The following is a 15,861-nucleotide window of genomic DNA, read 5'->3' on the forward strand; positions in this document are numbered from 1 at the left end:
GGAACAAGATCCTGCAGTGTTTGTGGTCCTGCTCATCAAGCTGCAAGTGAGCTGGAAGACTGACAAGACCTCTGGTCCTTGAATTTCCCTATTAGAATTGACTCAGCTTGGGCTGAGATCTCAATTTTCCTTGAGGCTTATGAGCCTCCTAAGGCAACTTGCAGGGCCATGAAGCAAGGCCAAGAAGGAAAAATCCATTCTTGGGATCTATCTCAGCAGACCAAGACTCCCTCCAGTACAGGAGGATGCAAGGTCACTTAAGGAAACACCAACCTCATTATCTTGGTAACCAGCATGAGCACGTCTGATAATGAGACTGTAGGAGGTTCATCTGGCAAGAGAGCAGCATTTGAGCACAGGCCTAACATCAGATACACAGTAGGAGCAAGGAAGGGTGAATTGCTTCTCTACCAAAAGAAATAGCTGAAAAGGAACAGGAACTGAAAGATCACAGGAGTGAAATTAAAGCAGAACGAGAACAGGAGCACCACTACCCCCCAAACCCTAGCTCCAGCCCAAAGCACTTGAGAGAAACTGTGATGCCCATCATAGAAGTCTTGATTTGTATAAACTACATCTGTTTATTATTATAGTTACTGACAGGGCATTGCTGGGGAACATTTCCCATGGATGACTGCACTTTTAATAGTACATGTAACAGAGTATCTAGAATGCCAAGTTTTGTAATGACCGCAACAAACGTTTTCTTTAAAAAACTAAAAATGCCTGTATCTTTGCTAATATCCTCCTGCAAAATATCCACACACCACAGAAAACATCAGTGAGAAAGCTTCAAGCTTGGAATGAAACAACATTGATGGGAGAAAATAAATTGAAAAAGATGTCCTCCTGCTCTTTCCCCCTTCACTGCTTTGGATGTACACAAAGTCAGGCCTTCGAGCTTTGTTCCACTATTACATGCAGGGGACTGGAATCCTCCAAGAATTTGTGTGTGCGTGTGACAGTGTGAACCTATGGCAAAATTAAATGACCATACAAACAAGTTAATAGGACTTTTAAAATGCTGAACTATGCCTCACCTTCTCCTGTTTCAATTTCTCATTCATTAAAATTCAGTAAATCTAATACCAAACCACTATGCAATTCTGCATCTGCTTCAATAAACATTTGATTAATGATAAAAAGAATAACATGGGATGGTATTACCAAGAAGACCCATGCATTGCAACATATTTTATCCATCTTACTGGAAAAAAAATATTGTTTTATGAGAACAGTACTGTCTAGCAGTGGTAGACACTTAAGAGTGGAAATTCGAGGATGCCATTACTCTATTAAAGACCTGCGTGAGGGCTGTACAGATCTGCTGTTTTTTATCTCCCCCAAGTGGTCAAGCGAGTTTTTAAGTCCACCTCACAGAAGCAGCTTCCTCCTTCTCTAGAGCATCTTCTATAGTCAGATGAAAAGGCTAGTGAAAGAATAGGAAAACTTTAGAGCTGACCAAAAATTCATTAAGAGGGTAGAAAGCACAGGAAATGGCCAGTCTCAAAAGTACCTCAGTTACTCCACATATTCTCATATAACTCCTAAATTTAATTCCTAACTCCCTTTCCAGCATACAAGTGACTAAACTACAACTTGAAATAGTACCCATGTTTGACAGTTTACAAGTGGGTTTAATCACCTTGGTACAGATTTACTAATAATTTATAATCCAATTTGTCTTTGAAATAACTAATATTTCAAGCACCTGACATCAGAGGGATCTGAACTAGTATAATTGTATTGTAATTAATAGCCTCAAACCATTCAATTGCAATCCATCACTACTCAAACAGCACTGATTACACTTACTTTCAGTTTTTCTTTAACATCTTCTATGGATTATAGTAAATAAGCAGATAGAGTTCACCTTTTTAGTTACATATATGTTTAAAAAGTGGTGAAAGGGGTATGGTAAATGAGCCAGAAATACTTACTGTTCTTTTAGCTATCCTCTAAATCTGTTACAAACATTAACTGGCTGTAGGCCAGTTCAGACAGGATATAAACAACTGTCCTCCACTTCGCTCTTTTCTTCAATCATTAATGTTTACTTAATATTCATGAAAAATAAGTTACAACCCCGGAAGCTAAAAACTTCTTTTTATTCACAGAACAATTACACCTCTGGCAGCATCATAAATTACCTACATTGTCAAGACAACATACTTATACCCTTATTTGGAGGACCAATACTAGGTATGAGAGATGCAATACCTAATAATTAGTAAAAATGCTTTGATATTTATTTAAGATATAAAGAGTGCTCTTTATTTATGGCTATTAAATATTACCATGATCAGCAGGAAATCTTTCAGGCACTGAAAAAATTGAAATAGGGATTTTCCACTAGTGTTTGTACTTACTGTTCACAAACACTGAATTTCCCAAGAGATAGATATGCAACTTTGTGATTGATCTTCCCAGAGAAAGGGCTAGCTGGAGGCAGCTGGCTTGGGCTCAGAAAAAGTAGTCACCAAATAAGAATCTTTCTCATTGTGACAGGCAAGGGTGGCATTGAAGGTGATATTAAACTCTATTCTTGCCTTGTCAAAGCTGTCCCTGCAAGTGCTATGAAACATGCACAGCTTTCCACAAACTGAAGTTCAAAGGCACATTTTAGCTTCTACTTCCATTGGAGAAAAGAAAAGAGCAGTGTTTTGGAGAACTGACTTATGAACAGTAGGTCTTCAGGTGTAAACCTTATGGATGCACTGCTGCTTTATACACAAAACTATTTTTTATTTGTTATGGCAAGTGCTGGATTATACAACAGCTAAGACTAAGGAGCTGGTTTGGTTAATTTTCCATTCTCACTCTGCAAAAGTTTTCAAAAAGTTTCATTACGTTGACGGAAATTCCCATATTTATCTGTTCCTAAAGCAGTATTTTCTCCCACAAAGTAAGAACAAGATGCTCCCTAGATCCAGTAGGGAATACAGTGCAGACCCATAAATAAAAACATCCTTTTGATATAAAAAAAGATTTTAAATATTTTGATCTTAAGAAATACAGCTAAAACAAACACATTTAAAATCTGAAATCTGACACAGACAGAAATCTCTGCTAAATACTAATTAAATGTCAATGTCTACACAAAAAACAATCTGTAGTACATTTACCAGAGTCATATGATTACTTTTAAGAGGGAACAATGAAAATTACAGTTTTGACAAGTATATACCATGATCAAATTAAACACTGCTTTTCTGCTTTGCATAATTTACAAATACAGAATTTGCTTTTTAAACAATATTGTCATTTGGAATTTGTTATATAACAATAAAAATATGCAACATTACTTCTGCTCAAGTTCCCTAGCTCTTTGTGCATCTATACAGTAATGTTATCCTTAGTTTATTGTAGCAGTTGTTGCAAAGTTTCTTTGTAACCAGTTCCTGTGTAAAAGAATTAAGTGCACAGGTAAAAGAACAAAATAAAAAAATAAAGCCCTTAACCTAGTACTGTTAAGAGCAGCTTTTGTTCTGTAAACTAAATGAGTCGCTGCTGATGCTTGTTAGTATGGTAATAGAAAATAGTGTTAGCACTAGCAATTCAGGACAGGTTTGAAGCAATTTCCAGTCTATGTCATTCCTGACCCTCAACCTTAAAAGCACCCAAATTTGAACACCAATGGTCAAACACCACCACATATAACAACCACTGTATCTCACTTCGTTCTCACTGTTCACAAGCTGAGTAACAGCTGCCCTTAGTGTTTGTCCTTTTGTGCGTCAGATACATAAAAGAGAGAAAGACCTAATTCTTAACCAGTGTGCCCCGGTCTGCACTGCAGAGAGGACTTCATGCCCACCACACAAAGAACAGAGGGCCACAGAACTGGCTGCACACGCAGTAAGGGGGTAAGTGGCTTTTTTATATTATTATATTGCGCACTTCTCCTAGTGAAGTTTTACAATATATCTGTATACTGACTGTGTATAACTTAAAAGCTGTGCAATATAATAAAGAAAAATGCCACTTACCTGACTTTCCATAATTTGGTCTACAAGAATTCAGAGTCTCACTAGTATGCTAAATAATGGGGTGTCATAGGAGAGCAAAGAGTCAGTATTTTGACAACGAAGAATGTCACGTAGCCTAAAAAAAAATTACAAAGGGTTTTTTCTTCTCTAAAGGAAAAAACAAGCCATATTAATTTTTCTGTTAAGCCAATGAATTAAGTTGTCCTTCCAATGAAACAAAGTGCTTCTGCCACTTTCTGCCATTCTTTCACAGGTGTTTCTGCCACTTCACACACCATTTCTATATTCCTTCAAAAGAGAAACATTAATTTTTCCTAAATGTTTTTCACAAATGTGATTTCTCTTCATAAACAGAGATACCTCCAACACAAACATCACTTTCTAAATCTATTTAAGCGGCTTTCAGGGGCAGGAACAAGGGTAAGGAAATTGGAGGAATTTCACAGTCAGACACAGAAATTTACTGTCAATAATCAAAATGATTGTTTCAAAAATTACAGAAAATTTACTGAAGCTTTGTAACATTCTTTAAGTGTTCCATCAAGCTGATATATTAAGAATAAAAAAACAAAAGAACTTGGATTAAGAGAACACATCTGAGAATCCTGCAGGTGTCTTTACATACTATGATAATTAACATTAAAGAAAACATGACTTATAAAGGGCAGGTCAAACATATGCACATCACACATCTCCCAACCCCAAGCAACCAAAATTAAAAAAACCCATCAAATTCGAGAAGACTGAACTGCAGTGCTCTATCAGTAAAATTTACATACCAAACTCTGTTTAAAAAAATATAAAAATCACCCTTTACATACACAAAATACAGACTTACTGAAATCCTGATATATAAAATAAAGAGGAATCTACGATCCTCCTTGTGCAATGAAAACTGAATTAGTGTGAATAAGTAGGCCCAGTGTAAAGAAAACTCAGGTACAGAACATCGTATAGAGGCAAAATTCAGTCATCTTCTGACTGTGGTTAACTGAAAGCTAACTTTACACGTGAGATCAATCAGAAAACTAAGAATATTTCTAGACTGTCGCTGTCTGTGTGGTGGTGAATGTAAGATACTGTTGATACTTCCAAAATAACAGTATGGCTTACAATGCTTTAATTTCTTCCTTATTCCCAATACGTCCAATTCAAATAAACAGATCTCTATCACGTAAAACCAGGTTAGCTGTTTTTTTTGGGGTAGACTATAGCAATGTACTTCCCTGTGATTTTAAACAGTATTCCAGTTAACATTTCTTGACTCCTGCACAAAGTCCAGTTTTGCAAAGATATGTGCCAGTGAAATAATAAAAACTGAACTTTAGGTTCATACATACTACTACACAAATTCACAACAGAATTAAGTATAAAATACTACTCAGTGTTCAACAACCAGAATACCCCCATTGTGCCTCTGTATTGTCTGGCCTAAATCTTTGTGCTTCTCAATGATAGTCAGGACATTCAATACAAACGCTCACAAGTTTTTAGAATCATTTGCTGTGTGTATACTGCTTATTAGGGTTTCCATCCCCAGAAGCTTGCTGGGAGCAGAACTCAAAACTGAGGAAGCACAAAGTAAACATGAATTTCTTCATAGATTACATAGGAACTAAACCAAACTCTTTTGATTATTGAGAACAAATTCAAAACTTCCATGAACTTTAAATCCTAACCACTGTAAGTTCCCTAAGGCAAAGTTGAGAATCTAAAAGACAGGAATGGTTCATCTTGAACGCGCTCACCAGACTTGTGCAGGACAGCGAGGGGATCAGGCCCAGTCAGCATGGGTTCATGAAAGGCAAGTCCTGCTTGAACAACCTGATCTCCTTCTATGACCAAGTGGCCCACTTTCAGTAAAGCCTTTAATGCAGTTTCCCACAGCATTCTCCTAGAGCACTTGGCAGCTCATGGCTCAGACAGATGTACTTACTCTTCACTGGGTAAAAACCTGGCTGGATGGCTGAGCCCAGGGTGTTGTAGTGAATGGAGCTAAATTCAGTTGGTGGCCAGTCACAAGCGGCATTCCCCAAGGCTCAGTGTTGGGGCCAGTCTTGTTTAATCTCTTCATCAATGATCTGGATGAGTGCTCCCTCAGTAAGTTTGCAGATGACACCAAATTGGACAGAAGTGTTGATCTGCTTGAGGGCAGGAAGGCTCTGTAGAGGGATCAGGACGGACTGGATCCATGAGGTTTAATAAGACCAAGTGCTGGGTCCCATACTTGGGTCACAACAACTCCATGCAACACTACTGGCTTGGGGAAGAGTGGCTGGAAAGCTGCCTGGTGGAAAAGGAACTGAGTGTGCTCGTCAACAGCCACCTGAACATGAGCCAGAAGTGTGCTCAGGTGGCCAAGAAGGCCAACAACATCCTGGCTTGTATCAGAAATGGTGTGGCCAGCAGAACCAGGGAAGTGTCCTGTACTTGGCACCGGTGAGGCTGCACCTTGAATAGTATGTTTTGGGCTCCTCAGTACAAAAAGGACATTGAGGTGCTGGGGCGTGTCCAGAGAAGGGCAATAAAGCTGCTGAAGGGTCTGATGGCCTTATGAGGAGGGGCTGAGGGAACTGGGACTGTTTAGTCTGAAGAAAATGAGGTTGAGGAGAGACCTTATCACTCTCTACAACTACCTGAAACGAGGTTGTAGCAAGGTGGGTGCTGATCTCTTCTCCCAAGTAACAAGTGATAGGATGAGAGGAAATTGCTTCAAGCTGCATCAGGGTAGGTTCAGATTGGATATTAGGAAATATTACTTCATCAAAAGGGTTGTCAAGCACTTGAACAGGCTGCCCAGGAAAGTGGTGCAGTCACCATCCCTGGAGGTGTTCAAAAAACTTGTAAATGTGGCACTTCGGGACATGGTTTAGTAGGCACGGTGGCACTGTGCCGACAGCTGTACTTGATGTACTTGAGGTCTTTTCCAACTTTAATGATATTATGATTCTGATTTCTATGTTTCTAAAAGAAAAATATACTCATAGAACCCAACTTCAGATTAAGCAAGCCTTTGTCATATATAAAACTGAAGAATTATGGACTCGATGATCTGGTGGGCCTTTTCCAACCTGGTGATTCTATGATTCTTTCAAAAAGGGAGAATCCAAGACAACAGGTAAAGATGAAAAGGATAAATGATGTTCTATGCTGCCAAAGTTTATAGCAGAACCAGAATTAAAAGGTGATTTTTCTAAACTTCCGTTCCTTGAAACTAAACAGTTGATTATCTCACAGCCTTTGCTGTGAGTTTTTTAGATATCTAAAAAACAATATGCATAAATACATACCCCTTTGCCACTCACAGGGGCAAGGGATTACATTGTTTTACCCTCACAAAGTTTCTTTAACACTCCTTTAATGTTTTCTCTCATCTCATGAGAGATCTGCTTTCCAGTGCCATGTTTTTCACATTCGTTCTTTAGACATGGAATTGCCTTCCACGCATTCTGTTTCTGATGACTAACATTTAGTATACGCTACTGCAGCAACATCTGTAATCAGTCTAAAGTTGTATCACATGAACATGGTCTTTACACATGGGTTTCAACCTTTCAAATTAAAAGACTCTGCCAGCAACTATTTGTACGACAGATGAAAAATCTCCAATTGTGTATTAAAAGGCATGTTACAACAGCACCTTTTTGTTGCCTTACAGTAAGTGCTCAAAGACAGTTTGAAAGAAATATGTTCCAATGAGAAACTGCTATACAGCAAACACATAACTCTCTCTTACAGTGCCTTCGGAAATTCTAGGGAGAAGAATATATTACATGCCTTAGCCACTGCTTTCCAAAAGACTTCTGATGAAAAGAAAGTCAGTTTAAATAGTTAAAACAATCAAATACTGGCACTAAGAATTTGTAAGGATCTTATAAAAAATAAAACAAAACCCATAAAATACTGAAAACAACAACAAAACCCCACATATTTTAGATAGAAAAGATTATCTGAACCTTCCACAATACTCCTATACAGAAAAAGCAAACATGAAATCACTAAACACTGTATTTTGGATTTATGGTTCTAGGTCTCAAAGAGGCTGCAAGGTGGAGCTGTCATGATGGGGGGATTTCCTCTCCCCCTCTGATGAGGTCCCTATGAGAACCAGAAGCTCATCTCTCAAGGAGACATATAAGAGCTGTTCCATCTGCACAATATAAGGTAGCACTTGCATCCTCTTCATCCTTTCCACCTCTGCATGGTATAGGATTTCTGCATGCTGCGCCCAGGCCCCGGGATACAGAGACACTCATCAGTTCCAACTACGGACTCCTCTCCAGACAAGTGCTACAGAGGGCAGCTGCAGGACCAGGACAGGCATGCAGCCTCCTGCAAGGCAGGGAAACACAAACGTTGTCAAGATGGGCTGGTGCTTTCACAGCCCCAGATAAACAATGATAGTGATTTTTCAAACAGGCCAATACCTCCAACAACTGAATCTCAGCTAAAACCCAGTGGAAAATTTTTGCAATAAACATGTTTCTAAAAATGGCACACTGTATCAACATACTACAGCACAGATTTTTATTAAGGGTGTAAGTTTTTCTCAATAGGATATTTGAAACAGCATTTTGGCATCATTTTAGTCAGTCTCCTGAATGCGATAATAGGGAACAGGAACATTAATGCAGGAAATGACATCAACTCCTCCTCCTCTTCTCAGGTTTTCTGGCACTTCAAGCTTGTTGTTACCTTACTTGACCCAAAACCAACACAAATGAGACCTGGAGACACAGACTGGCAGAACAGCCAGTTGGATCAGGGCAGACATCGTTTCGTATTTCAGCACTTACAGTCCTGTCTCTTAGAGAAACTGTCTTCTAATACAAGCTGCTCCTCTCCTTGAACTTGGATTGAAGGATAATAGGGTTTAAGATTAAGGTTTAAAATCATCTGGAGTTGGATGAGCATATACAGAGAGCCCTCAAAAGAAAGGAGAACACAGCACGGTACTTAAATAAGAACAGGCTACCCAGAGCCATTTAAGATACAAACAGAATTGCAAGAGCAGCTCCAGTGAAGGTAAAACCTCTGCATGCAGTTTCTTTGTGATGTGCATTGAGTGCACAAAAATCACATGAAATGCTTACAGCTCTGTTTGCTTTTCACCTTCAGATTGATTCTGGGATCAACGGTCATGCCAAGAAACCAAAAGCAGAAGTACAGTTCATCGTATGACACAGTATTTGATAGTCTTCCCATATCTATCCAAAACCCGAGCATTTCTAAATCCGAAATATCTGCAATTGATTCTTTCCATATAGGAATATTTCCAGAACGGTTATTGCTTTAATGGATTTCAGTGACATAGAATTTACATTGTTCCCCTCACGACTTCTACCAACTGTCCTGCTTATCCAATACTATAAAAAAGGAAACAAATGGAAATCTGAAATGCCCCCATTATTACTCTGAAGGAATGACACTGAAAGATTCTTTGTGTTAAATCAAGAGATCAAGCTCTGAGCTTTTCAAAAAATTTTAGATGGGACTGGAAAGTATTTCACATTCTTTACTACAAAAGCATTCTGACCTGATGGGTTCACAGTGCTAAGCTGTTCAACACCATTGTTAAGAGACAGAGAGTAGTGAAGAGAGGAACATTTATGAATAAATGTAACAATACCACAGGTTAAAATGTCAGGTTGAAACACCAAGTCTTTCTAATACCATATTCATTTCTACTCCTCTCTTACTTCCTGCACAAGGAAAAGAAATGGAACTTTCTACTTCCTACTGCAATAAAGGACATTCCACCTGGAAATTAAAAAGTAAAGGTAAATTTCTGTCTCTATATTCCAAAAAACCCAAGATGTTAACTTTAGTGAGATCGCTTAACTATTGCATCCATACCCTTTATTGGCATATCTCAGGTCCCATGTAGCACTGTTTGATGTGCGATTGTAATAGCCAGAGCAAAATTGTTATGTGGAATTGAATTTTTTTGCAAGAATGGCAGGATTTAAAAATGTTGTATCTAGGCTAATAAGTGTTAAACACGTGCCATTTGACAGATACAAAAGCATGCCGATTCACAAGTGCAACTCCCACAGCACTTCAGAAGCTTCAGTCTAACAGCAATTCATACATGTAGACTGCCAAGTATTGATGAGAATGCTGGAGTGTAATTTTACTGCTTTACCAAAATCTTTCGAAGAAACTTACCACTACTTCACAGCTGAGATCTACAGGAGAAGTAGGGGAAAGGTCATCTGAAGCACAGGAGCTTTTCTCTAGATAACTCAAACTAGATTATCAGTTTAGTTGAAAAAAGTCATGCAACCAAAGTGCAATCTGATTATTCACCCACGTTTCTATAGCTAAAACACAAAAGTATTATAAATCAAACCTGGAATTTTGGGAGACTTTATGTCTCTATGACTGAAAGTCAAATACGTAAAACAAATTCCAGATCCTACCACTGGGTTATGTAGTTTCTGGTCTTTTCAAAGCACAGCCTAACTACTAATTATAGTTGGAACTCTCACAAAAAATGCTTCATTATTTAATTTACAAAGCAACAATCTGACCATGTCTCACAATTATTCAGAGTGAAGTTAACTTATCTCATCTCAGAAACTGCAAGTTCAAACCACAGAATACTTCAAAATTCAGCTTTCTGAAGTTTTTCAGGTCAGCAACATCATTTCATCTCAGGGCCATTATACTTTAAAGTAACTGCATTGCATCTCTGGTGCTGGAAATTAGTTCCCTCTGGCAGCAGCAGGAAACATAAATTAAAATGTGTATGTCATAAGTAAAAAGCAAAGCAGTTATTGATCAGGAATGACCTCCCTCCACATGTCTGCATGCTGTCTAGGAGAAACTCCACACACTGTAGAAGTGATGGTTTTTATCACTTATAATCAAGTGTGCTGGCATTGTGGCATACATCCTATCAGCACGATACGACGTATTGCTAAGAGTACACACCGAGAGTAATTAAAAAACCCAACAAAACAGAACAAGAAGAAATGATGAGCAATAAGGAAGTGGGTGAAACATTATGACTGAAGATCAACATCTGTTATTTCTAAATTACTGATGCAGACTTAGCTCAGATATGCAAGCAACACCATGCAATATCAAAACTGCCCACATACTGTGGGGTGGCCCTGATAATTCTGCTTGCCATGGAAGTTGAAGCTGGGCAGAATACAGCTACATGCATTACAGAACTGGAATTGTCTTTGTAAAATATGTTTTGTTGCTCCCTATTTCCAATCAGTCACACGTGAGCAAGAGGACATACCTCACTGTACATATATAAGCTGAGTATGCAACTAAGCAGCTGAATATCAGGCCAGTAATTTTCTTCTGTACAGAAACTGGCTTGTTTGGCAGCAATTAATGCCATGGGCAGAAAACTGTAAATGTCTGCATGTGGTTGGAGATGCACAAAAAACCCTCTGTACACAACACTTTAGGTGACGAATTCTGGGTCCCAGGGAGAGACAGAGCTCAAGGGGAAGACAATGGACCAAGAGGGTGAGGATGAGTAAGTGAGAAGCCAGTTGGGGCATAGGAAGCCAGATGCTGATACCAGGCAGAAACATCCAGTTATGGCCAGGGTGGTCATCTGAAGCTGCAAAGGCATGAAACTACCAGTTATGCTGATGTAGGGAAACACAAATTATTAACTTCATTTCCACAATTAAGAAAAACATACCTAGCCCCATACCTAAAAGACTGGTCCATCCTCACTCCAAAATACTTACTATGTGGTCTAGTTACAATGTTTTAAAATATTTCATTTGTTAAGAAGGATCAGCCATGATGTATGCAGCTCCTAACATGCTACCACTACAAACAGAAACTCGACATTTTAGACAGCAGGTCTGACTGGAAAAAGGAGGAAGTTGCATCCAGTGCAGCTCACGCAGAGTTGATACTGAAGCTGCACCGAGTCTTTATTAATCACAGGCAGTTACAGAGAACCATGACCACAGCATTCTGAATTTGCATTTATTTACTGTACCGATTTACTTCCAAAATGATAGTAACAGATCTACCAGTAGCACACTAAGCATAAATTTTCATTCCTGTAAGAAGCATCACATTAACACAATTATTCTGAAAGTCATGTTCCAAAATATGTGGTACTAATCTACAAGGGCAGGACCCCCAGTAGATATGCCTCACTGTGACAAGCTACAATTTGGCACTTATGAAATGCAGGACAGTGGGTACTCACTATCCCTCGGCACATGCCCAAGAGCAACTCCTTTAGCTGTACATCTATTCCATAACCATAAAAGCACCAAGTCAAAATGAACTATGATGCATTGTGTGGTTAGAAATATCAACTTTAAGACCTTAGAGGCTGAATCGAATGCATAAAGGTTGGATGAGGACTAAGGAAAGAAAATACAAGCCCCAGTTATCCTGCAGTAAGACAGGGTATGCTTTTATTCCATTTGTTGAAGAGACTCAGGAAAGCATTACTATAAAAACATGTTAAAATGAGAAGCAAATGGCATTTAAAACAGCTTCACTTCCTACTTATGGTAGACCTGAGAGCAAAGGGAGCAAGCATGTAGGAAGGAGAATGCTTGAAGAAAGAAATAAAAGCACAGTAGCTAGCACTTCTCTGCAATAATATTATCAGCCTGCTGAGAGCAATTACAAGAGCACAGACAGCACTTACTTTGTTGTGACCTTATTGAATTAAATCTGAGGAAAAAAACTCTGCAATTCAGCAGGGAATTTATTAGAAAATTTTAATGCCAACTTAAATTTGATGCAAAGGCCTCAATACTAAAGGTCATATCCATTACTATATGGTGAGAAACCTTGGATCTCTCTGTTCCAATGTTCTACCCTTTCTCAGTTTTGTTTTCTTTTGTAAGAGGAGGTCAGACTCTCCTTCATTCAGCTTTGCAGCACTCTGCATTAGAGGTACAAGACTGCTATTCATATTTTAAAAAGCCTTAGCCAGCAAGTCAAAGAACTCTAATCTTAATTTAAGTTGAAAACAGGAACCAAAATCAAGTCAAACTGATTAAACTAATGTGTTACATAGCCAGATTTTACCACCTTACATGGATATACAAAACATGTAACCTGGTCTTCACTGAATTATCAGCCACTACTTCCAGACCAACAGGGGAGTCTGGTTATGAACGGACTACTAAACTGCACAAAACAGTAAAAGCCATGTAGTGTTTTTTAAACAACCCAGATTTTTAATTCTAGGTCATTACAAACCTTTGAAATTGGAAGTACCATCACTGGTACTGAAGCTGAGCTTCAAAGGCTCCTGGTTGTATACTGGCAAGCAAAACGGTGGCAACGATTACTGGGTACTTGTTCAAACCCCATCATATAAGGATATAATGAAGAAATATTTTACAATAGGTGTGGTGAAACACTAGAGGTTGCCCAGGGAGGCAGAAGAGGCTCCATCCCTGGAAACATTCAAGGTCAGGTTGGACAGGCTCTGAGCACCCTGACAGAGTTAAAGATGTCCCTGCTCCGAACTAGCTGACCTGTAAAGCTCCCTTCCAACCCAAAACATTATATGATTCTCCTGCCCAGAGATTTCAGGTTTACAACAGGAGATGCACATGCTAAGCACCTGTGAAAAATATGAAGTGCACCATGTACCTCATGAATTGCTGCTTGAAGGAAGCATTCCCCTCCTATGTGCAGTACAGCTATGAGATTACTCTTCTTCTAGCTTAAGATTTAGGAAAGAATTAGAAACATACCTAGCCTGCACTTTTCCAAAACACAAAAAAGACCGTAAGTTCTGCTTTTACACTGTATTGATTCTATTCAAACATGAAACAATATTAGAGGGAAAAAGCTCATGTTCTCAAATGCTTATGTAGTTTCAGGCCTTACATTACAGTGACTTCCAAGGTACCTTGAGCTCTTCAATGCCCATATTAGTCCACATAAATGTGTGAACGCAAATCCAGATCCTTGCTCTCAATTTGCTCAGCTAACGTCTGAACAGAAGAGCCATTCTCTTTTTACAGTCTTTGAGAATATACATTTTGGATATTCACAACCCTCCTTACTTTCTCAGTAGCTTCAGTATTCACCTAATGTAGGATGTTTGAGGAAAGGGAGAAGGTTAAAAGAGACGCCCTAGGCTCGATCACCTGGTAGCAACAATCCCAGTTTTCGTCAAAAATACTGGAAAACCTGGCAGTTTAACCTACCATTGAGCCAGTTTAACCTACTAGCTGTGCTAGCATCAAATACATTTTTGGAGGAGAGTCCGTGAAAAGCATCTTTTCTGAACTTAATTCACACAAGATTTTACGTTCTTCATGACAACAGTCAAACTGTTTCACGTAAGTCTCAGGTATCACAGCACATTTGGAAGCGAAAGGGCAAATAAACCTTGAATGCCACTTCTTTAGACTTGTGTTTACACATTTGTATGCTGACCCAAGCCGACCCTTGTAGACATGGATGCAAGCGATCCCACACAGCCGTGTCTGGGCTGACATGCGGTATCAGCTACACACAAGGATGCCTGCTTTTGAAACTAAATAGAACTTACTCACACAAGCACCTTATTGCAAAGCCCCTCTACGTGAAACATGAGTGTACTTAATCTGCTGTGCTAAAGAAAGCGTTGGTGGTTTTGTCTTCTGAATTGCTTTACCCTTCACAAAGACATTGATTATACATCTTTGCTTTAATGGGATTTGATTACAGTAACCACTGTAATTTTTTGCATTAGATAGCTGTGTCTTATCAATCTTGTCTCATTCAAAAAAGGAGAGGATTAATTTATTACTTTTAACATTAGCAAGAGATCTACAGAATGGCTGCTAGACTAAAACTGAAGCATTTAATATTTTAATTTGTCTTTTCATATAAAAGCGAGCCTTGATGTTACAGTACAGATATCTTAGTTTTGTACACTGAAACCAAAATTTCTGAGTCTGATTTTTTGGGTTTTTCTTAAGATCTCGTTAACACATGGTTTCTTCAGTTAGTAAGAAGATAAGAACTACAGAAACAGAAATTTCAATCATGACACTGGGTAGGATGGCATCAGGCTTCATACTAACTGTTTAACTCACCTGCTTGCCAGCTATTTTTCTCTCATACAAGTTCAAAGACATGAAATTAAAACTATCACTCTATTAGCAATAGTTTTCAATTAGCAGTATCTTATTTGAAATACAGAGAAATACAGTATTTTACACCATTAAGCCAGAGTCCTATATGAGTATGGAGCGGGGACAGAGAAAAAGAAAGGCAAGAGGAACAGGAATGCAGACAGGTTTGATCCTGAATTTCTCAAATGACACGAACCTTGCTATATCACATCAAGATTTGGATGCTTTTGTTTTCTAGGGCTGAGATCCTGGTGAATCTTTTACTTACCCTTTGACAGATTATTTTTTTTTTTTTTTTTAACTGGGTATATTAATATTCTTGTCCTACTGTTTCCACTGACTAAAGAGGTTAGTCATACTCCATCTGCAGCTCTCCCAGCTCCTCACCTGTTGTTCTTTCCCAAAATAAGCATGTATTTTTCCAACTTAAGCAAATGGTGTATCTCAAGCTTTATGTAAAATACCATTTAATTCTACAGCTATTCAGATAGCAACTAATTTAGTCAATAGTTATTTCTACAAGTACTACTGTAAAATTAGGCCCTACACAGTAAAATATCAAAATAATTAATTTTATACCATATTTAAGTTTAACAAAATTAATTACTTTTATCTGAACTTTTGTATGCATAGGTATGCCTCCTTGAAAAATTGCAGTTCACCTTTAGGATCTCAATTAAAAAGACAAGTAAAATTGCAAAACCCACAGATGTTTCCCTACTTCACTCTTTTCCTATGCTGGTGTTCACACTGACTCTTAACTAGAAAATAACATTAACTATTAA

General features: G+C 38.4%; 1 protein-coding gene across 3 annotated transcripts in view; it reads right to left on the minus strand.

Annotated features, from left to right (window-relative positions):
* LYRM4 (LYR motif containing 4) overlaps positions 1–15,861 on the minus strand; it is a 93,680-nt gene that overhangs the window by 41,394 nt on the left and 36,425 nt on the right. Inside the window, exon 3 of one of the 3 annotated variants that reach the window (XR_011337158.1) lies at positions 3,990–4,104. The exons of the other annotated variants lie outside the window; for them this stretch is intronic. The gene's annotated coding sequence lies outside the window, so the exon portion shown is untranslated. The remainder of the gene's footprint in view (positions 1–3,989; positions 4,105–15,861) is intronic. 3 annotated transcript variants of the gene reach the window in all.

The sequence above is a fragment of the Phaenicophaeus curvirostris genome, chromosome 3 (assembly GCF_032191515.1).
Source record: "Phaenicophaeus curvirostris isolate KB17595 chromosome 3, BPBGC_Pcur_1.0, whole genome shotgun sequence".
NCBI lineage: Eukaryota > Metazoa > Chordata > Aves > Cuculiformes > Cuculidae > Phaenicophaeus > Phaenicophaeus curvirostris.